The 22,497-nt window shown below is 41.3% G+C and overlaps 1 long non-coding RNA gene across 1 annotated transcript in view; it reads left to right on the top strand.

Annotated features, from left to right (window-relative positions):
* LOC106895779 overlaps nucleotides 1–22,497 on the top strand; it is an 89,136-nt gene that overhangs the window by 40,171 nt on the left and 26,468 nt on the right. Inside the window, exons 5-9 of the long non-coding RNA XR_001413510.1 lie at nucleotides 14,449–14,630; nucleotides 16,539–16,600; nucleotides 16,698–16,769; nucleotides 18,540–18,938; nucleotides 20,927–21,028. This is a non-coding gene — a long non-coding RNA (uncharacterized LOC106895779). The remainder of the gene's footprint in view (nucleotides 1–14,448; nucleotides 14,631–16,538; nucleotides 16,601–16,697; nucleotides 16,770–18,539; nucleotides 18,939–20,926; nucleotides 21,029–22,497) is intronic.

Here is a 22,497-nt window from a genome sequence, read left to right as displayed (position 1 = left end):
TGGCAATTCTGTGATTCCGTGAAATTCACAGCACGAGGTGGGTGAGCTCTGCATTTAACTGGGGCAGGAGCAGGTTCAGAGCTTCTCCAAATGCAGACAAAGCTCTTGCTTCCCCAAAGAGGAAGGGATGGGGATGAGCTGAAAGTGTAGAAGAGGGGTTTTAGATGGGAGATGAGGGAGGACATCCCTGAAGGACTGGACTTTGCATGTGTTGCTGTGGGGCAATGGGATGGGCAAGGGGGAGCATAGGCCATGACCCCCTTTATAGGACACTAGAAGAATAGAGTGATTTTCCTGGGCCCTGGTATAAGGAAACTAGAATACAATTTCTTGCACTGATATTACAGTGTGTGGAACATCTACTTAGGCTTATGGGTAGTCCTGAAGCTCACCCACGCTGCTCTGCCAGCATGTTGCCATCACGATTAGCAATTGCCACACTTAGGTCTGACAAGGGAGTTTCTTTGTGAAGTCCTTTCCATCCTTCTCTCTTTGGAGGCTTTCAACACAACAAAAAACCAGAACTACCTGGTCGCAACTGTGCAAATGCATTGTGGCTGCTGGAAAAAGGGCCGAAACCACATAAAACAACAGGTAAAAAAGATTAGTCATTATTATTGTCCCGAGGCCGGTGTTTACTTAGTGACCTAGCAGCGAAAGCTTCCCCATTGGTCATTCTAACATCTCTGAGAGCTGTCCTAGAGAGTCATTCAGCGCAGGCAGGGTTTGGTGTGTAAGGCTATTGGCATGCAGACAGTGTGCACAGCGACTGGGAAAAATGAAGTGGTGCTGAGAATTGCTTTGGCCATATTAACTCTGAGTATGTCCTTGCTGCCCCTGGGATTTCAGTTTTAAATGCAACAGTGTTTGAAAGTGGCCTTTGGAGCTTCCGATATTCTACTCAAGTAAGAGGCAAGGTATAGCACACTGACAGCCCACGGTTCTACTTTGTAAGAAGATTGCCAAAAATGTATTTTGTCTGTTTGTTTTGAAGACATAATTCAAGGAATTTGAATTTTATTCTTGAATCCTGAAGATAATAAGAAAAAACCTCATATATGCACTGACTTGATTTATTAGCAAACAAAATCAGCACGTTGCTAAATAACAAGATTTTGGGCATGTTTTCATATTGATTGATGTGGTGAAGATCACAGATGCACTGAAGGGCACAGTTCATTTCAGCTGCCAGATTTATCTGACCCTGACACTGAGCAAGTTCTTCACCTCTGCATCTTAAAGGAATATTCCTTTTCTTTGCTAAAAATTAAAAAGCTTTTCCTCCTAAATGCCCAGCAGTAAAGGATTTGGGAGACAACAGTTCAGGATAATGAGCTGCTTTGTCTTACGCTCTTTGTTGTAGGACTAACCCATCATCACAATAAATTTGACATCATTTGATTCAGAGCTAGGGACCTTGTTTCAGAGATGGAGCTGAAGTCTTCTGAATAGCACTCTCCAAAGACGAAATATCCTTACAGTGAAAGTATCACCATTTTTTCTCACATGGATGATGTGAGACCTTTGTGCAATAAGTCGATAAATGTTTCACTGAAAGGCTTTTTATTACCTGCTGTTCCTTAGTGGTTTGCATTTATGCATATTCATTTTGCCAGATTCAAATTAGAAAATAGCTTTTGGACAGTGAGTTCTTCTGCTTCAGGAGGGCTCTTCAATAACAAATGACCTCAGAATTAAAGCACAGAGAAGTCTGGATGCCATCATGAACTGTCTGCAATAAATATGACTTACAGACAGAATTGCATGCCATGTTTCTAAAAATCAGGACGTGAATGGTCCAATTAAATTCTCGCCTTTTGAAGACTAAGATGATTATTCCAGCTTTCAGTTCTTGAGAATCCTCAAGAGAACTGCTTTCCTTGAGCTCTCAGTTGCATCTTCATTACCCCTGAGTCAGGAAATGTGTGAATCTGACTGGAAAAGACATTTTCCACTTGTTTTGTCAATTCCATTAGGAGTATTATCCCTCTAGAGGGGATCTTTGCTCAAATTAACCAAAGATTTATGAATCCCCAAAGGGGTAATTTAAAGCTGTATCATGGTCCAGTGGATTTTGATTCTAGCTGAGAAGATTTGCTCCTCAAGTTTCATACTTGATTTTCTTCTTAGCACAATATTGAAGAACCGAATGGTTTGTCATCCTTCTGCAAAAGGTGACTCTCCCCGCCAAATTCCCTGCAAGGAGCATAAAGAAAATTAAAAAGCAAATCGGTTTGGATGATTTTATTTCAAAATCTGGATTTAAAGGCAAGTTATGTTCTTTTTGTAAAGATGTCTGGTTGTAAAGCCAGCAAACAGCCTGCTAATGCCAAGCACAAGACTTTAATATGTAGGACAGGTTCTCACCTGGTGTCTGTCAGTACTATCCTACTGAAAGGGGCAGTCTCAGTAGAGTTGTATTTTTGGCACTAAATGAAAATCTAGCCTACTATTTCTGAGTGCATTTAAAGAGGGTTGAGGAATGATCAAGTAACCTCCAAGCCTAGAAGTCTTTGAATGACTCAGCCTCCTCCTCCAGTCCTATCCTCTGGCTATCTCCTCAGTCCTCTTGTTTTAATTTCTGTTTTCATTTTAAAAGCATGCTAATTCTGCTTTATTGCTGCCTTTCTGCTTTTCCATTCTTTGGGTAAGCTCTTGACACAGCACATCCGTTAGGTTTTCCTCATACAACAAACTCCTGTAGCAGCCTTTGTTTATCAATTATTTGGTATTTATTTACCTAATATGATTTTGATCACAAGGAATTTATTTAGCATTTGATGAGAGTTCCGCAACTAATTACTAACAAATGCTATAATTCATTGTCAAGTGAATGAGCCTTTCAAATAAAACAATGCAGAAATAACCAATGGGGCCCTGCTGAGACTACTTTGTTTGGAAAAGCTGGAATTCAAATACTTGAGAATCGGAAAATGTTTTCCAGCCAATTAAAACGGTACAGGAGATGCTGGTTCTCCTTGCATCAGGCTTTTGGGATGAGATGCTCTGCAGGGTGACTGTTCCAGGAGCAGGAAGGAAGAAGTGGCAAAGTGTTGGGGTTTTGCTGCCCTGAATTTCAGTCTGGAAAAACCTCCCTGAAAAAAATTTCAGGTGAAAATTGTAAGACTGATATTTGCAATTAACTGGACAGGAATGATGACTAGGAATATTATTACTGATATTAATAAGGCATTTTGCAGACAGTAAGGAAACTATTATTCCCAGAAACTTGATAGCATACACATGATATTCAAAGGAGAGAATTGAACACTAGCTGCTTCTTCTATGTGTTCTGCTGACCCCGATCTCATCCCCAAGAATGTTTGTTCTCCCTAAATTTAACCTGTTTGATCAGTCAGTGGTTTTCTAGGGGAGATCTATGGTTTGTAGAGTTCTTAGGACAAATGCATGTTCATAGCAGCATGTCCGTCAGGAGGCAATATTAGAAACAATTATGGACAGAGAAGAAAAAAACACAGGACAAAAGGGTAATGAAAAGCCCAGCAAAATAGTTTGTTAGGATACGTAACTGGCAAGAATGAGATCTAGCAAAGGGGATGAAAAGCAGGGGGCACGAGGAGGACCACAAAGACAAGCAGAAAGAAATTCATAACAAAGAGGAGTGAAGTGAAGGATTTAGAGAGATCAAGGGAAGAAGACTGTCAAGAACTCCTACATATTATCAGTATGTCGAATACATTAGTTTGAATCTGGAGACCTCACATGAAGGGGAGTTGGCTGTAGTTTAGAGGAAAAATAATCAGAATTTGGATATGTTGTTGCTTATTGTGGGGCCATTGTGCAACATCAGTATGTGGGGAGTCACGGGCTTTATTTTTAGAGACTTATGAAACAAAGATTTGAGTCTGTCTTGGCATCTGCCAGCCTTGGATGTACCTTGCTTTTTGAACTATTCTGACAGTACTGTTGGAAGCTTCGAGAAATTTTTGGTAATGGTGTGGAAATGAGCACACCGAAAATGAACAGGAAATGTGCAACAAGAGGAGAGGTTTAAATGTTCTTGTTTTTTCCTGTTAGGCTGTTGTAGTTACGGCTGCTTGGATTCTTCAGCTGAAAAGAAGGAAAACAATGGCAAACCGACAGATTGTGTTTAACAGTTGGATACAAGTTTAGGGCATATGTTTCCTAAAAGACACACGTGTTGACCTTGATTTCTCCTAACCATATTAGGGCAAATAATCAAGGCTGCCCACTCACCAGAATCACCATCCACAATTAAGGGAGATAGATACCTCCAGAGTCTGATTTGGATCTTACTTCAGGGATGAGCTAATTAAAAGCTGTTAGGATCCTTTAATTGTAATTCCAAGAGGAAGCTGAACGGGAATTTGGTAAACTAATGAACTGTTGCTGTTTATGAGGACATTCGTTTCTATTTTCCTACTTTTACAAGAGTTTGCAGTGTGGGAAAACTCACTGAACGTTTGAGCTTTCTTGAAAGTTCTCCCCGTTTACTTCTCATCCACAGAAATAAGCAGGTGAAAAGCAAAAGATTTAGGGTGCCTGTACAGTTTCAGGCTCGGAATAACTATAACACTCCACACCTGGGTAACTACCCTGAATTTCCTGATGAGTCTTCCACTCACTTTGTGTGGATGCAAATGACTTCCTGAGGTCTATAGAAATGAGATCCCATCCCTCTGAAATAAGCCTTTCATTTTTTGAAGGTCTTCTGCTCCTGGAAAGGAGAACGCTCACAGCCTGGGTAATGGAAATCTCTTGATCCATAGAGTAGTCCCAAGAAAAGCAATGGATGTGCAGCTGCTCTTCCTCATCCTGCCAGTGCTGCTCAGGACAGGAGTTACCTGCAAGCGACCTAGCAGGATGGGCTTCAGGGTTCTCTTTTCTTCATGTTGCTTTTTAGCAACACGACTGGTTTTCTGGTCCTGACCGTTGAGAGTGATGATTTATTTCACATGAACCCTTGAATTCCCTTCATCTGCAGACAGATTTGGATTGCCGCTGACCTCAAGCTGAGTCAGTAACCGAGAACAAAATGTTCCCCTTCTCACCCTAGGACCCTTGCATTCCTCTCTTCTTTGTGTAATGTGAAGCTCGGCATAGGAGTAAGTACAAATAATAATATTTGCACATCAAATGGCAGTGAAAACAGGCCTATACATTCCTGTGCATAGCTGGGCTTAAAGGGAAAATGACAATCTGTGTAATACACTGAGGCCTTAAGGCTACTGTGTGTTAAGGATATAAATGTGTGTGTGTGTTCAATATATGAAGCACATTTGATAATACATAGTTTTGATGTTATATGCATATTATTTCAATATGAGAGCTCATGGGATTTTAAATAGTTCCTTTCACAGGAGCTTGTCACACACTCTCTGTTCTGTCCAGAGAAGTTTGTCTTCAGAGGTTTTACAATATTTGTATATGGTCTTAAAAATATGCCTTGTTTCTAGGTTAGCATCAGAACAGGATCCAGTGGAAAATTAACCAGAGTTTTTGAGTGATCTGTATAGATATCTCTCTCTATAAAGAAATATTTTTTTGGTTAGATAAGCACTGAAATCTGATACAGTACGTGATGTTGGAATGTATAGAGAATAGCAGAAAAAATCCTGGATAAACGGAATAGAAATCGGCATGAGAAATGGGTGAATTGTGTATTCACAGGTCTCTGACTTCTTTGCTTCTGTCCACTAACTCATCTCCCTTCTAGAGTGCTGTCATTGAAAACTATCATGTACTTGAAAGGAAAGCAAAGAAAGCTTAATCTACGGGAGAAGCACGACCTTTCTGCCTCCTCTCTCTGAAGGGCATCCACTCTTGACCCGAGGAGAGATGCTGAGAGGCCACCTAAAAAATCATTTGCTTCTGCTGGCTACTCAGCATCTGGCAACTATGAGGGGTGGCTGGAAAGCTTTTGTTAATATCTCTTCCACGTGTTTCCTGAGTATTTTTCCAAAGCAGCTTAGTTGTATGTGATGAGCTCTCATTTCCTAATGCCAGTGACGAAAAGTGTATGCCAGGGGATAACTGCAAAGCCATGTCACTTTGTTCCAGCCACATCATCTCTGCCCACTCCCTGTAATTCCTTCAGAATGACTGATGCAAAATGATGACACATGTTTCATAATGTGTGTCAAATAAAGCACGGGGGTGGAAGGGAACAGGTTAACCTTCTCTTTGCTTTTAAGATAGTGAGTTTGCACAAGGCTGCAGTCAGACTAGACATTTTTACAAAGCTGAGTAAATGTCCAATTTGTAACAAGGGGAGGTGAAACTCCTGTTACCTTCAATTTAGCAGCTGTGGGCAATGTAGAAAATTACTGGATGGATAAAAGGTGCCTCGATCTCCTGGATCCTTCGTACAGTGTACAACTGACTCTGAAGTCCCTGCTGTCATATCTTAATAGCTGTTGTTCCCTGTGAAGGAGAGGTTAAAGCTAGTGGAATTCTGTCTACCTGTACTCCTAACACATCTTCATTTGTTATCCAGGTGTGATTTTGACTGTGCCTCTGGCACTCTCTGTCCAGAGAAAGGCAATGAGGCTGGTGAGGGGTCTGGACAGTAAATCGTATAAGGAGAGGCTGAGCGAGCTGGGGGTGTTCAGCCTGGAGAAAAGGAGGCTGAGGGGAGACCTTCTGGCTCTCTACAACTCCCTGAAAGGAGGGTGTAGCCAGGGGGGGTCGGTCTCTTCTCCCAAGGAACAGGTGATGGGACAGGAGGAAATGGCCTAGTGTTGTGCCAGGAGAGGTTCAGACTGGATATTAGGAAAAATGTTTACACTGATAGGGTTATTAAGCTTTGGAATGAGCTGCCCAGGGCAGTGGTTGAGGCACCATCCCTGGAGGTATTTAAAAGATAGTTTGACATAGTGCTTAGTGACAGTTTTTATCAGAGTTACGCTGATGGTTGGACTACATGATCTTAAAGGTCGCTTCCAACCTAGACAATTCTACAATTCTATGATTGAGAGACAGGTCAGTGATTTGTCTTCTGGGTCTGCAAAGCACCTCCTTTGGGGAAGTGGTTGTGGGCAGAACTGTAACAACTTAATTCTGGTTAGAACCCAGACACAACCAGCAATCACATCTGTGCAGCCCCTGTGGAGTGTGAAATGTAATTACTTTTGCCCTTTCAAAATGAAGACATTTTGCCTCCTGACTTCCCCTGAACTATCTTTGCTCAGAGCCTGCAAAAGATAAAAGCATTGCAACACACAAGAACTTCAGGAGAGGAGAGAGAAGCAAAAAGAAAAAAAAGACCCAATGAAGATAAAGTTTGTTCTCAGAAGAATCTCGTGACAGCACTGTTGGGAGGGCCCCTCTTTGGACCATGGTACCGGCTGTTTATGAAGAACAAAGATTGTAGAGAGAAGGGGGTCACTGTTGCACCTGGCCTTTCTTTTAGCTTATCTCTTGCTCTCCCACATGTCAAATTTTTGTGTTTGGGCTCAGAAATCTGTACATCCTGGTGGGAGAGTAAGAGAGAGGGCTGGGGAGGAATTTATCATCCTTTTTCAATACTCCGTTTCCTGATAATGAAGGCAAACACCAAATGTGGCAAAGACATTTTCCCACATGATTAAGCCACTGTGACAGATTTCTTCCAGAAGCCTGAAGAACGAGTGTTAAAACTGGGTTTGGTTTTGAGTCAAAACTTCACAAAATTTGTGGTGAAGAGAGAGGTTTGGCAGAGGAAACTGGAGTGGGTCAGGTATTCATGACTCATATCAGTAACTTCTGTTTTGTACAGATAAATCAGTATCAGACACTGATAAGCTGATAGTGGACCTAATAATAGTTTTACAGGATTTGCAATGTATCTTTTGCAATTCTCTCCCTGCACCTAAGTTGAAATTTGTCAAATGCTCCCTCCTCCTTCACTGCGTGGACTCATTCCCCCCTTGATGGACTTTGGTGCTGAAGAACTTGTTTTGTTGGAGACATTCTCCGCACAGGGAGGAAAGTAACTTGCCCACGTCTCTGCAAGCTGAATACTGGGCAAGAAATGGGTTAGCTGCTGAGTGCTGACACTGCTTCTCCTCCTCCTCAGTGCTTTCTTCTTATTTCTATTAAAAGTTGTCCAACTGCAAAACTGGATTTAAGATTTATTTCAGTGCATAAGCAAAGGCTTTATTCTGTCACCTATGAAATCTGAGCTGTACGTGTTATTTTCCACTTCAGTTTCACAATTTATGGACCTTCAAGGTGGTGGGTTGTTTTTTTTTTCTGTGAAGTTATCTCCTTGTATTAAAAGACTTTGTTCAGCCTCGACTAGCGTGGCTGTCCCTCTTGGCCTTCTCACAGTCTCTGCACATCAAACCTTGCTGTGGTGGTTGATGCCAGTTCAAAGTGACCACAGCTGGGATCTGGTGAAGCTGAGCTCTTTTTGCTACCGCTGTTTATGCTGATACAAATCAAACTTTCGAAGTGTACCTATTTAACTTTCTTGTGGTGTCAGTACAGCCTGAATATTAATGAGTGCAAATGACCTCTTTGGGGAGGTGAGTGACTTTGTAAGCAGGTGTTTGGAAGTGCTTGGTTGCAAGGAGAGGACATCTGTGCCCTTTAGAGGGGCAAGAGGAGAAAGAAAGGTCTTTAGCCTCCTCTCCTGTTGTGTTACGTAGTTCTGGGTAGGTCAGCATATTTTAATCCCCAAGAACTATGTTATGTTATATTCTGAACTAGGAAATTTAGAAATTCACACAGTCATTGGTGTTCTTATTTTTGTAACAGTGGTAATACTTTGGTAAGAGTATGTCAGTACTTTGGTAAGACTGTGTCAGTGACAGCAGGTCTGTTGGTTAAGACAGTACTACTTTCCCTGTTCCCAACAGAGCTCTGTAGCTTGCTAACTCTGTGAGATAGTAGTGTACCAGAAGACTTCATGACTCAAAGAGTAAGTGAAAAAAAAGCACTGTATATGTATGTATATAAGCTAAATTATAAAATTAAGTAGTAACCAAAATAAATAGCAGGTTATGAAACAACAAAAAATATTAAGGAAACACTAGACAAAAGAAAAATCTAGATCCAGGAAAAAGAAGGATAAAGAACATAAATACTTGAACAAGAAAGGAAAATTTTAAAATTAGAAGGCCCATTACTAGCTGGAGATTTGGAAGAGAAAAATAACCATTAAATATATCTCTGTGTGTCTGTGAAGAATAGAAGAATTCATCTGCACCCTACGGAGAACCTGACGGTCCTTTACTATCTGAGAAGGATGAGAGTGAATATGTATGGCAAATCTTTTAAAATGAGTAGGCATAGTTAACTTATAGTAATCTTATCTTGTAGGGTAGAGAAGTTGGCTGAAGGGATGACTGGTGTACCTGAAACAGGCATCAATGTGATCAATGACTGTTGAGCTGCTTTGTCAGCACTGCTGAGTGTTCTGATTTACCTATTAGTGCTGTTTGGTATCAAAACAATGTTATAGGCCAAAAACAAGGTAAATGAAAAATGCTACAAGTGGTTGTAAGTGAGGAACACTCATAGTTTTTTATTTTTTTAAATCTCTGTAGAGTCATAGAATAGTTTGGGTGGGAAGGGATGTTAAAGATCATACAGTTCCAACCCCCTGCCCTGGGCAGGGACACCTCCCACCAGACCAGGTTACTCAAAGCTCCATCCAGCCTGGCCTTGAACCCCTCCAGGGATGGGGCAGCCACAGCTTCTCTGGGCAACCTGTTCTGGAGTCCCACCACCCTCATAGGAAAAAGTTTCTTCCTAATCTCTAATCAAGATACTGTCAAGACAGTCACGAGACTGAAACTAGTGCTTTTTTTTAGCAACAGTCTAAGTTCAGTACTGAGAAAATATGGAGATAATATAGTGATCAGCAGACTGTTAAATGGAGAGGATGAGGCAGCTGATGGAGTGATCATGATCATGTGATAAGCAAGGCCATTGACATGTTTTTCAAATGAAAGTTTATAATCTGGGAACAAAACAAGCTGGACAGGGCTGTGGAACATGGGCTTTGGATCTGGAGAGGAGGCCGTGGAGACCTTTTGGCAGCCACCCTCCATGGAGAGCAGCGACTAAAGCTGTGCTGGGCTCCAGCAAACAGTGAGACCAGGCAGATGTCTTCTCCCTTCGTGACCTTGCTGACGCGTTGTGATATTCAACCCTAGAGACCATTCTTCTAAAGGAAGAGAAACTGGAGGCATAAATCTTACTTGGAGGCTGAAGAACATGCCCTGCAGGTGAAAATAGAAAATAGTGTCTGAGAGATGATTTCATTACAGTGCGTCTTCATGAGAAGCACAAGACAACTATAAAAAGGCACAGGCAAGGAAGGCAACACAGTGAAGGCTTAGCAGCCGATACTGTGCAAATTTGAAGGAGGAACAACTCATTAATGAAGTACATAAACCTTCAGGACAAGCTGGGAAGTGGATTTGCTGCCCTTTAAATTCTTCAGATCAAAATCCAGTGTCTTTCTGTTGGCAATTTTGTGAGTTTATTAGGGAGGAAACTGGATGAAACTTAATCCCATCATGCATTAAAGGGAACAGCAAATAATGTAGTATTACCTTCAGGCCCTAAAACTTGTGGATAGAGTATGTGGATTTTTTTCTCACTGGCTGGCAACAGTGGAAAAGGAATGATCAAATCTAATAATGTATTTTTAGAAGTCTTAACTTATGCCACACAACCTGAGATACTAATTTGACCAGTAACGGAAAACAGGGTCTCAGGAACTTGTGTTGCTTCTGGTTTCAAGAATGGTTTTTCACTGTCTTATTTTCCATTGATTATACTAAGGGATGGGAAGAGCCAAATCTCCCAGTTCACAATTCATGAGTTCACAATTCATGAGAATTTTTTGAATTTCAGAAAGCTGCTGTTGTTTATCAAGCACTGGAATGGGCTGCCCAGGGAAGTGGTTGAGGCACCATCCCTGGCGGTGTTCAAAAGATGGGTTGACATGATGCTGGGGGACATGGTCTAGTGATGTTTTTTTGTCGGAGTTAGGTTGATGGTTGGACTAGATGATTTTGAAGGTCCCTTCCAACCTAGACAAGTCTAGGATTCTATGTTTGGATTCATTAGGGTGAGAAAATACTGTAGTATTATATCTTATAATTTCTGGCCTCAAGTAGGAAAGGAGCCAGCAGGAACAACTCTAAGGCAGATTAGGTCAACTGTGGCAGAAAAATATTACTGGAAATTACCATTTGATGAGTTTCTTTTTATGAATATAGTGAGTACTGCAAGGATTGCTGGAATTGGTGGTAATTAATCTTATTGACAATGTAAAAGACAGGAAAGAAAGTGAAAAGAAATTATATTTCTGCAGGTAGCTGAAGGTCCCTTCCAACCTAGATGATTCTACGTTTCTATTCATTAGGGTGAGAAAATACTATAGTATTATATCTTATAATTTCTGGCCTCAAGTAGGAAAGGAGCCAGCAGGAACAACTCTAAGGCAGATTAGGTCAACTGTGGCAGAAAAATATTACTGGAAATTACCATTTGATGAGTTTCTTTTTATGAATATAGTGAGTACTGCAAGGATTGCTGGAATTGGTGGTAATTAATCTTATTGACAATGTAAAAGACAGGAAAGAAAGTGAAAAGAAATTATATTTCTGCAGGTAGCTGCACCAAGGGGAGACCAGGGTCTATTAAGCAGGGCCTCTTCTGGAACACATCAGTCCTGGGACTTGGCCCTGGGGTTGTTGTGTGTTAAATGTACCTGCTGTCTCAGGATTGTTTGGAAAAATGGAGCAAAGATTGCATGCTCCAAGAGTGTTTCTTGGTGCATATACATAGAAGGACAGCTGAAGGAACAGATTAATGATCTTAAACATGGTCCTGAGCTGGAAAATTTCCGCATCTACTTTTCTTTAAACACGTTAACCATAAAATTTAATAAAAATGAAGTACCTGTCAAACTGCACAAAATAAAATTCCTTTTCAGCATGGCACTGAGTTTATGTAGATCGTTTCCTGTATGTGGAATTTACCTGCAGTGCTGTTGTGGGTGTATATAAGACCTATAACCAGTAAGGTGGGGTTTCCCTGCATTGTTTGGGGGAGTGTCTGTGTGGACAGATACGAAATGGTGATCTGAAAGCTTGACAGCAGCAGTATGAAAACAAGTTTTTCAAAAATGTTAGGAATGTTTCTTGGTCTGATGCTCTGGTACATTCCATGCTACTGTTTCAAAGAAATACAAACAAACAAGCACCCTCATCAAGCAGTTACTTACCTAGACAAAGTTAAATGGTTTCTAGGTTACCTGTGCTCTAAGACAGTGGAATTTGTAAGGGCCTTTGTGAAGATCCATGTCAAAACAGTAAAATAAATGTTCATGATGTGTGTCTGTTATATCTTCTAAGGTGTGGTTCTATATACCATAGGTGGGCATTATGCTATGATATTGCAATGCATAACTATGGCTTCTCTGTGAACTTTTTCTTTGTTTTCATTTGCTTTTCTATACTAATAATGTCAGGTCCTAGTTTATCTTTATTGCCTTTGGCAGCTTTTGCAGAAAATCTGCCAGATAACATCATTGGATGCACCAATCTTGGATTGTGCATCCAAGACCTGCGATTCACTTTTCTTACCATTCTTGAGGGCTGACAAAAAGGGATGAGGAGTTGGCTTCCCACTCAGTGAAGCCACCTGTGTTTCACACGCACATGAATTATCTCTAAGTCAGGAGTTTAGGTGGGGTAGGGATGCAGGGTATGTATATATGTCTCCATAACACTTCAAACAGACATACCAACAGCTTTCATCTCATTAATTTGGTTATTAACACCACTGTGACCATGCCAATTTATACTGCATATACCTGCTGTGGACTAGGTGGGGTCTGAAACCAGTTTTTCCATAATTGTGCCAGCAGAATCCAAGTCTGTGATTTTAATGAGCTTCAGTAGTTTTAATGTTTGCAGCAATTTCAGTTTGAGGCTGCGAAAGATTCACCCCCCCAAGACCTTTACACATCTGTATGGTCTTTTGAAGCTGAAAAAGTAAAGCAGAATTCATATTTATGATTGAGATGGTTTACAACTGAGCATTCTACAGTATTTCTATCAGATGCCACCTACAACACTGTGTAGATGGTGTACTGTGATCTGGGGACCAAAGATCTCCAAAGTTATAAAATGCATAAAATGTCTTCTGGTAGCTTTAGGCATTTAGGGATGTTTAAGGGCATGGTCCAGAGAAAGAAGGCCATTGATTGTAAAGATACTCAGGCACTGGTCTTCTCAGTGCTGCAATGCTTAATTGGCTAATTCCTCTATTTCACTTTTAAAATTGCTTATGATTCTACTGCTGAGACTTCAAAGGAGTGGGGGTACGTAAACAGGGGGTGGTCCAATTTCTGCTTGTTTATCCAATAACTTTGTAGTGGAAAATGCAAGAAACCATCATAGGTGAGAGTACTGAAACCTGGATTTCCTTTGTCCCAGGTAAGTCTGGAAGAATACCAGCTCCAACTTCTTCCTTGGCTGTTTCAATGAATGCTGAATTTTTTTGCCTCATTGTTGCAGAGCTTCTGTAGAGAGTTTGAAAGGTTTTCCTCTCAGTGCCAGGAGATGTGGGTTTGCATCCTATTACACACAAACAAGGAACTAACCCTTCAAAAATGAATCAAATAATGCAGGACTGAACAGACTCACGTCTCTAGATAGTTAGGAATAGATAACTCTCACTCTAAAAGCTCCAGCCTTTCTTGATTTACCCTGCATAAATTTACTTGATAAGTGGGAAAATGGTACCCACTGGCAGAATAATGAATTCACTATGGATCTCCAAAGTTTCAAGTGAGTGCTGTGAAAACTAGACTGTTTTCTCCTAATATGAGACAGGTTTTTAATGTGTTTGAGATGAGTGAAAAGTATTCATGGGCCCAAATAAAGCTCCTCAGTATCTAAAACTTCATTAGTATTTGAAATATTAACCTTGAGCTCCTCTCTTTTTACATAATTTCCTAAGATTCATTGAATAGCGTTGCAAGCTGAAAAATCCACTTATGCATTTCTGAATACACTCGCTGTGTAATTAGGTAATTGAAACTTTGTAGCTCATAGCGTGTAGTGTAATTCCCTCATCTCATAAGATTAAATAGCAAGATCTCTCTGATGGAAACAATTATTAAAACCATCCATCTTTATGCTCACCTGAAAAAATGTTGAGAAAACACTATGTTGGGTTTTTTTTCTGTTTTGACCATGTGGCAGATTCTCAATTCTACCTCTCTGCCACAAAAGCTTTAAATTGGAATTATTTCTGCTAATATACTACTAATAAAATACTAATAATAATGCTAAAAAGAATAATAAAACTCCTCAAGCTGTATACTATACTAACCCTGTAAGAGAACTGAGAGAGTAATTTTAAGTCAACTAACTGCTGGTTAAATCACTGGTTACCATCTTTTTTTTTCTCAAATCAAAACTTATTAAAACACATTTAATTATTAATATTTTACAGTGATGCAGAGGAATGTAATGAAAGATGCAGGAAGCTTATGACACTTTTGCCTGGTTGGGACCCATACATGGAACACAGTCCAGATCTGGCTCCAAAGAGCTTTCAGCATCAATCAACAAGACAATGTGAAGAAGAGGAGGAGGAGAGAGGCAGTGTTACTTGCCCAAATATTAACTCAACAGGTCAGTGACAGAAAAGGGGAAAAAATATTTTTATTTTCTTTGTTTCGGGTTTGTATGATAATGAATATGCTATATATTAAATCAAGCTGGATTTCTTTGTGATGATCAATTAAGTAACAGAGGTATGATGCTGAGTATTATGAACTTCACGTAACAACCACCTCTCATCACGCTTTCAAAAGAAGAACTAATTTGTCTCCAGCACACCCCTGGGTGAATAACTTCTTTGTTGTGTAAGAGGTAATAAATGTGGAACAAAGTAAAGGTAAGGAAAAAAAAAGAAAAACTGCCCAAGAAAAACTGCATAGAAACAGTTTTTCTGCCTCCTGTTCCACTGTAGTTGACAACAGATCACATACCATCTATTGCCTGCAGCCTACCATGGAGGTATGTTTTTTTAAAAAGCCTCTTTTATTAACTCCTAAGAAGATGAGAATGTCCATAGGAATGCCAGTGTCGTATATGAAAACTGGACTGGATAAAATGACATGAAGCCTTATATCATTTAGATTTTATATTTTTCAGCCAGTATCATCTTTCCTCCCCTTTGAGACAGATGTGTTTTGAAAGGGCTGCTTTAAGTTCCACAATCTGTGACTTGCCCTTACTCTGGCTTTTATATCCTGCCCTTTCGTGTGTGTGTGAAATCTTTATTAATTGTGAAGAAAACATCCTTTAGGGATTAGATGAAAAAATTGGGGTTTTTTTGCAGCCAATGAGAGAGGGGATTTCAGATGACACCCAGTGACACTCATAATGTACCTTTAGCTGGTCTAAGATCTTGTCTATTTTGCTCCCAAGCAAGAATAATATTCTGACAAAAGCAGACCACACCTGTGTCACAAGCTAGAGGTGGAATAAAGGGACTGCTTGGCTAAACCCTGAAAATGCGGGCAATATGGAAAGCTTTTGTACCAGGTTTAGGGAGGACGGGGCCCAGAATTTTTTGCTGGTGGTAAATGTCCCATTTCTGCTGAGAGAGTTTGCGTTTCTTTTGTCTAAGCGTAGAAGGCGCTCTTACACCACCGTCTGCATCGGGGAAAAGCTGTTCCTGGAGCTAAACTGGTGGGTTTGACTGAATAAAGCACTAAATAGTCCTATCCCAGGACACAGAGCAAAGCTGATAACAAATAAGCAAACGCATTAATCTGTATTTCTGCAAAGGTAAATACCTTTCTGCAAAGACAAATAAAGTTATTTGCATTTGGGGAAAGAAAAAGTCCGTTGAGACATACCATGGTAAAAAGCTGTGAGTAGCCACAAACCATGATGTCTTATCCATGCCAGATCTCTTCCACAGATTCCTCTGATATTTGTCTTTCTCAAAGGCCATACCACTTTTCCTAAGCAGACCTCATAGGTACAGGAGTTTTGGAATAGATTTTGTATTGTATGAAATCCTGCCAATTGGGATTGATCTGAACTGTCAAAATTAGCTACTCGCACTGGTTTGTGTTGTCTGAAATTGTTTTGATAAGCAAATAAGAATTCAATGCAACACGTATGTGCATATGTACATATATATGTATGTATACACTGAAATGTAACTCTTCCTTACATTTATCATAAGAAGAGTACGAAAATAAAAGTCCATTAGAACTAGTTTTGACTTGTGACAGATCTTGTTTTGCTCTTAACTTATGTGGTCTGGAAAAGCAGGTGATAAGGCACCTCCTGCTCTGCTTTCTGCTCTCCTGGGACACACCCTGAATATCTCCAGAAAGCAGAACACATCCATCAGCAAGATCGCACCACTAGAAGATGTAGCTAGGGGCTAAATAACAACACCAATCCCTTTCTTGTTGAAGCAGAAAAGAACTCAATTCTCCTCTCCTCTCCTCTCCTCTCCTCTCCTTCTATCCATACATTTTGTACTTGACTTAATTTCCTACATTTTTTGCTCCAAAGTCTCTACAGGAGAAAGCCAGGTGTCATTCTGTGTGCAGAAATGGACTAAAATGCTCTAAAAGGTCAGTGAAAAACCAGTATTCTCCCAGGTCACCATTTCTGAGTGGGGGCTCTGGGCCTGAGTCTGACTCTCTCCCCATTTCTTCCCCTTGTTCCCAGCTCTTCAAAAAGGAGGTTGCCGTTTTGCTTTGTAGGCTTCACCCCTGGTTTCCCTCAAGACTAGGTGTGAAGGTAAGATCGTATCTAGTATCCCATCCACATGGGGAAAAATCTGAACATCTGCGGGCCTTGGCACAGAGAACGGCTATAAACAGAAGAGTAATTCGGCTCACGAGCAGGCTGTATCAGTGAACACCATCAGGAGCTGGCAGAGAAGCAATGGAAAATGAGTTAAATGTCATTCTGCCTTTCCATAGCTTGTCATTATGTTTTTTCATCAGAGACATTAGGCAAGTTTAGAATATTTTGGCATCACTCAACAGTGGCTTGTTAATTACAGGGGCGTGCTCAGGTGTATACTGATCTTTTCTGGTTTGCTCTCCTTATTTTTTAGGAAAATAAGAATCTAATGTATAGACAAGAATCTTGGAACATATCGAGTATATGCACCTCTTGAGACCATCAAATCTTTTTACATGTGTTGGGAGCCTTTGAAAGGAAAGTGGCACATAAGATAATTAACAGTTGAACAAAAGATTCAGAGGGAAGCTGCTTGTGAAATGAATACAGATCTGTCTAAATGAGGAGGGGAACAATATGAGAGAACAAAACGAATGTGTCTGCCACAGAAACCCAGTGTTGTAATTATGCCAATGAGAAACACCAGAAAGAAGCTCTTGCCCTACTCTTCTGATAAGATGTTGAGCTAAATCAAAGTGGACCTCGCTCCTTCAGTGCTACTGAAGTGAGACAATTTCCTTGTACAGTGAATTTTTATAGGTGGGGGAAGAAAAGAAAAAAAAGATTTTAAATATTAGGATCTTGTTGTGTAGTTTCTACTGTTTTCAGATTATTCAACTTCATCTTCCCAAAATGTGGGATGAAAGTACACTTCTTTCTCAAGCGAGAAACCCAAACACATTCATGCTCATTCATATGACTCCAAGAGCTGGTGTTGTCACAGAAGAAGCACAACATCATGAGATTCATAACGGCGTCTGCAAAGCGTGGTCACACTGGGTCATGTGAAGTTATGATCTTGTCACATAGATCAGTGGCTGTTGAGTGCAGAGGAAGCCTGTATGTCTGTATGTCAGAATCATCAACTTTTTATTGCACTAAAAGGTTTTTAAAAGCTTACAGTGGAATCTAAAGAAATACCACGATTAGATCAGCCTTTTTTTTTTCTAAGAATGTGCATTTGTGCCATGTGCTTAACTTCAATCTACATGCCAACAGTGCTTTGATGATATATTCATTTTGCTCAATTGTCCATAGCAAATACTTTTAGCTCGAGACGTTGATATTTCTCACGTGTCACATTATTCTAAAGACCAGGAAGGAAAGTTTTTAAAGGCACAAGTAGTTGAGGACCTCACAAGCAATGTGAAACCTGTGGAAACTAGGTGTGTAAGCATAATTTAGGTTTTTGGAAACCTCTGCAGAGGTTGTAAACCATGCAGTAGTTTCTGGCAGAGGTCAGGTCAGCCTTATTCACAGTTATTTTTATTTGTTGCACACTGTTTGCCAGACTAAAGAAGAGGTTAAACACAGTGTATGTTCTTTGGGTACCTTTATAAATAGCAAAATGCAGCAATGTAGCAGAGGAACAACTGTGAACACAGTTTTTGGTGCGTGTTGTAAAACAGATTTTGTGAGCTTGTTGTTAAAGGAGTTATTTACATACTCCTGCTGGACATATGCTGATGGACCCTGAATTATAATCCAGTAATATGGAGGAGGTCGTGGGCCATGGAGACAGACACTAATGTCTTTCAGCAACCTCTGACCAAAATATGCTGAGTTTACTAATGATTCTCTGCTATTATGTGTTTGTAACAGGAAAAGTACAAGTGCTGCGCTCCTATTCCTATGGATTTCATAACGTGCAAAGCTTCAATGGGCACCAGAGGTCCTGGATTTAGCCATCTTCACCTGCCTGGCTTGGAGGGGAAGAATTCTTTCCCCGTGCTGTGGGGATTTAGACACATTGCTTTTCTGGCTCCACTTCAGCAACAAGCTCAGTGCTCAACAGCTGATTTCCCTCTTCCTCCCGGGCCGCGTCTTGTGCGCGTTCACATCACATGGTGCTGCTGATCTGTTTTCCTTTCTGCGTCCTGCTGAAGTAAATGCCTAAAGAATTATTGTATTAATGACCTTGGACACTGCTAGATAAGGAAACTAAAAACCCTGTGTCCAACTAAGAGGTGCCAGGTGTCTTTCCTCCACGTTCAGTGGCTGGTAAGGATGCTGCCCACCGCAAAACTGCTCATGCTGGGGACTGAAGGGGTAGGAGAATTTTTTCCCTTCTTCAGCTGTGTGTCTGTTTACCTTCTTTGCAATGGATGGGACAACGAATGGGAAAACCCAGCTGTGTTTTCACTCCAGGGGCAGCTGAAAAGGTTTGGTCCTCCCAGGAAGCAAAAGCTGGGTTCTGTGGAGGTGAATTTCGGTCACAAGAACCCCAGACAACACTACAGGCTTGGGGAAGAGTGGCTGGAAAGCTGCTCAGCAGAAAAGGACCTCGGGATGTTGGTGGATGGCTGGCTTAACATGAGCCAGCAGTGTGGTCAGGTGGCCAAGAAGGCCAACGGCTTCCTGGCTTGTATCAGGAATAGCTTGGCCAGCAGGAGTAGGGCAGTGATGGTGCCTCTGTACTCGGCACTGGTGAGGTCTCACCTCGAGTACTGTGTTCAAATTTCGGCCGCTCACTACCGGAAGGACATTGAAGTGCTGGGCTGTGTCCAGAGGAGAGCCACCAAGCTGGTGAGAAGTTTAGAGAACAAGTCAGAGAGGAGACCTTACTGCTCTCTACAACTACCTGAAAGGAGGTTGTAAAGAGGTGGGGGTCGGTCTCTTCTCCCAAGTCACAGGCGACAGGACGAGAGGAAATGGCCTCAAGTTACGCCAGGAGAGGTTCAGGCTGGATATTAGGAAAAATTTTTTCACCAAAAGGGTTATCAGACATTGGAATGGGCGGCCCGGGGAGGTGGTTGAGGCACCATCCCTGGAGATGTTCAAAAAACGGGTTGATGTAGTGCTGGGAGATATGGTTTAGTGATGGTGTTGTTTTTTGTTTGTTGTACGGGTGTCTATTTTTGTCAGTTAGGTTGACGGTTGGACAAGGTGATCTTTAAGGTCCCTTCCAACCTAGAAGATTCTGTGATTCTGTGAGGAGAGGCTGAGGGAACTGGGCATGTTTAGTTTGGAGAAGAGGAGGCTGAGGGGGGACCTCATTGCCCTCTACAAGTACCTGAAAAGAGGTTGTAGAGAGGTTGTAGATTCACTTCTCCCAAGTGAAGGGACCGGAGGAAATGGTCTGAAGTTGGGGCAGGGGAGGTTTAGATTAGATCTTAGGAGGTGGTGGAGTCGCCATCCCTGGAGGTATTTAAGAAAGGTGTAGATGTGGCACTTCAGGCCATGCTTTAGTGCCAAAGATTGTTGGGGTTTTGTGTGTGTGTGTATGGTTGGACTCGATGATCTCAAAAGGCCCCTTCCAACCATGAAGACTAAGTCTGTGGTTCTGCGAATGCCTCCGACAGCGGGAGCACGGAGGGTAGACACTTGGCTCCAGGCAGGCGGCACAGGTTAAAGTGACTCAAACATCCTGAAGTGCTATGGGAAGTCGGGCTCGGCAGCCGGGAGGCATCGGCAGCCGTGGCTGACCTATAAACAGGATGAGGGAGCAGCGGCAGCAAAGCGGAGAGACAGCGGCTGGCGCTACGCTGACAGGCAGACACATAAACAAAGCCAGGGAGGAAGCTCTGTTTATATCTGGAAAAGAAACCCCCGAACTATAGGATGCGAATGATGGACGTACACGGCTATAAATAGCTACAAAAGCATTATGTGACTTAAAAGGTTTTAGGTGTGCCATAAAGACTCCATGGAGAATGGGCTGCATGCACTTACTATTTTTTATTTAAGTGATATGCTTATTTTTCGCATCCGTAATATTACTTTTTATGCTTTAACCGGACTTTTCAAACACAGAGAAATTTTGCGTAAGTCAAATAATGACCTCATGTCCTTTTATAAAAATGAACGGGCTAAAAAAAGTTGGGAGGCTGCCAGACTTTTCAGGCAGTCACCTAAGAGACCCAGCCACCAGCAGTTTGGTGTTTGGGTATGAAATTATGGTTTTTTCATATTAATAATAATACTTTGGAAGCCAATGGGTAAGGAGAATGTAAGCGATATTTTGTTGGGCTTTTTGATTATGTTTTCAGGGTTTGGGCATATTAATCAGAAGTGAGAGTGTCATTCCCCAACATTATTCTACCAGAGGAAACATGGATGAGAAACAGTCTGTGTGCAACTCCCAGGTGCAGGTAGGGACCTTCTTTCTACCTTTACACATAGATAGATAGGGACCTTGACCTCCAGCAACTACTAGATAGATCTCAGTACATTTTTTGGATTTGGTTCAGTGGGTTTTTGCATCCGTTGTTGTAGTTAAGAAGGTTGTGAACAAGAATATGTCACGATATTTTCATTACAAATAGTTTTTCCGCTGAACTGGAAGTGGTGTTATAATGCTGACAAGGTACGTATATTTAAAGCCTTTGTGGATGTGGTCATTTGTTTCTTAGTGGAACTATTTATGTGGTTTAAAAGAATAATTGTGTTTAAAAAACAAACAGTCACTGGGAATAAGGTGCCTGCTGGCACTTTTTTGCCAGATAACAGCTCTGTGACCTTTGAGGAATTTTGTCTAGCGGTCTTACTATGGGTTGCTATGCTTGTAGTTTTTAATTTTCCATTTTCATTTGTAACACTCAAACTGCTTTCACAATGGCCTTTCTGGCTTTTCTGAAAAAAAAAAAAAACCTAACGAGTACTATTGCTTATACTCACAACATATAAACCTGTGTTTAGTGCTTTCGGGTGTTTTGTGCCGACGTGAATAGCTGGTTGAAGGAAGAAATGAAATCAGCAGCTGTTCCGTGTTGCAGTAACCTGCTGTGTCAGACTTTGTTTCCCAAAGTCAAGGAGAGGTAGAGCTTTCCATGCCCTCGGGTCACCTGGCCTAATAGATATTGCACAACGATTTCGGTGCTGTTCGGGGTGGCTCTGTAATTTCCGACTTGGCTGTCAGACTCATTTCTTTCACAGCAGGGCATGCTGTGCTTTCTGCGCTCCGTGGCTTCCACAGCTGAGATTCTTTACGAAGGTTGAGGGAGGAAATGTCAGAGCCTCTGAGGCAGTGAGGTTCTCCCACTTATGAATGTCCTCAGCCTGTGAAATCTTTCTTTCAGGGCCCCAGGATCAGCCTAGGAAAGCCTTACTTCGGCTTTCGCTGTTAAATCTGTATAGGAGCTGTTTAAACACACAAAAAAATTAACGTTGTTAGTGTGCTTTCTTTGCAACTGTCTTTCTTCTAACTGGAGGGGAGAGTTTCAGTCTGTCCTTGTCAGACCCTTTGGAACAGGATCTGACCAGAAGGCAGGACCCCCACGGCCTACCCACAGCTTGGTCCTCAGGACAAAGGCAAATGCCGCCTTTTCCTTCTCTGAAGGAAAATGGAAAAATCAAACAAACAGTCAAGGAGCAATCTTAATGGGAGGGAACACAGCTTCTCTATTTCTGTCTGTGGTAGTGGGGCTGACAAGATACATCAAAATATCAGTAGGATAGGAAGTAGTGGGGCTGACAAGATACATCAAAATATCTTAGCATGGTTAGAGTAGGAAAGGACCTTAAAGATCATTGAGTTCCAACTCAATGCCCTGATTTTCAGGTGGAATTTCAATTTCTTCTGTTTATACCTATTGTCTTTTGTCCTGTCACTGAGCATCAC

This window comes from Calidris pugnax, unplaced genomic scaffold (assembly GCF_001431845.1).
Source record: "Calidris pugnax isolate Ruff unplaced genomic scaffold, ASM143184v1 scaffold231, whole genome shotgun sequence".
In the NCBI taxonomy this organism is placed as follows: Eukaryota; Metazoa; Chordata; class Aves; order Charadriiformes; family Scolopacidae; genus Calidris; species Calidris pugnax.
The sequence above is the reverse complement of the archived record's forward strand: the minus strand, read 5'-3'. Positions and strand labels throughout refer to the sequence as shown.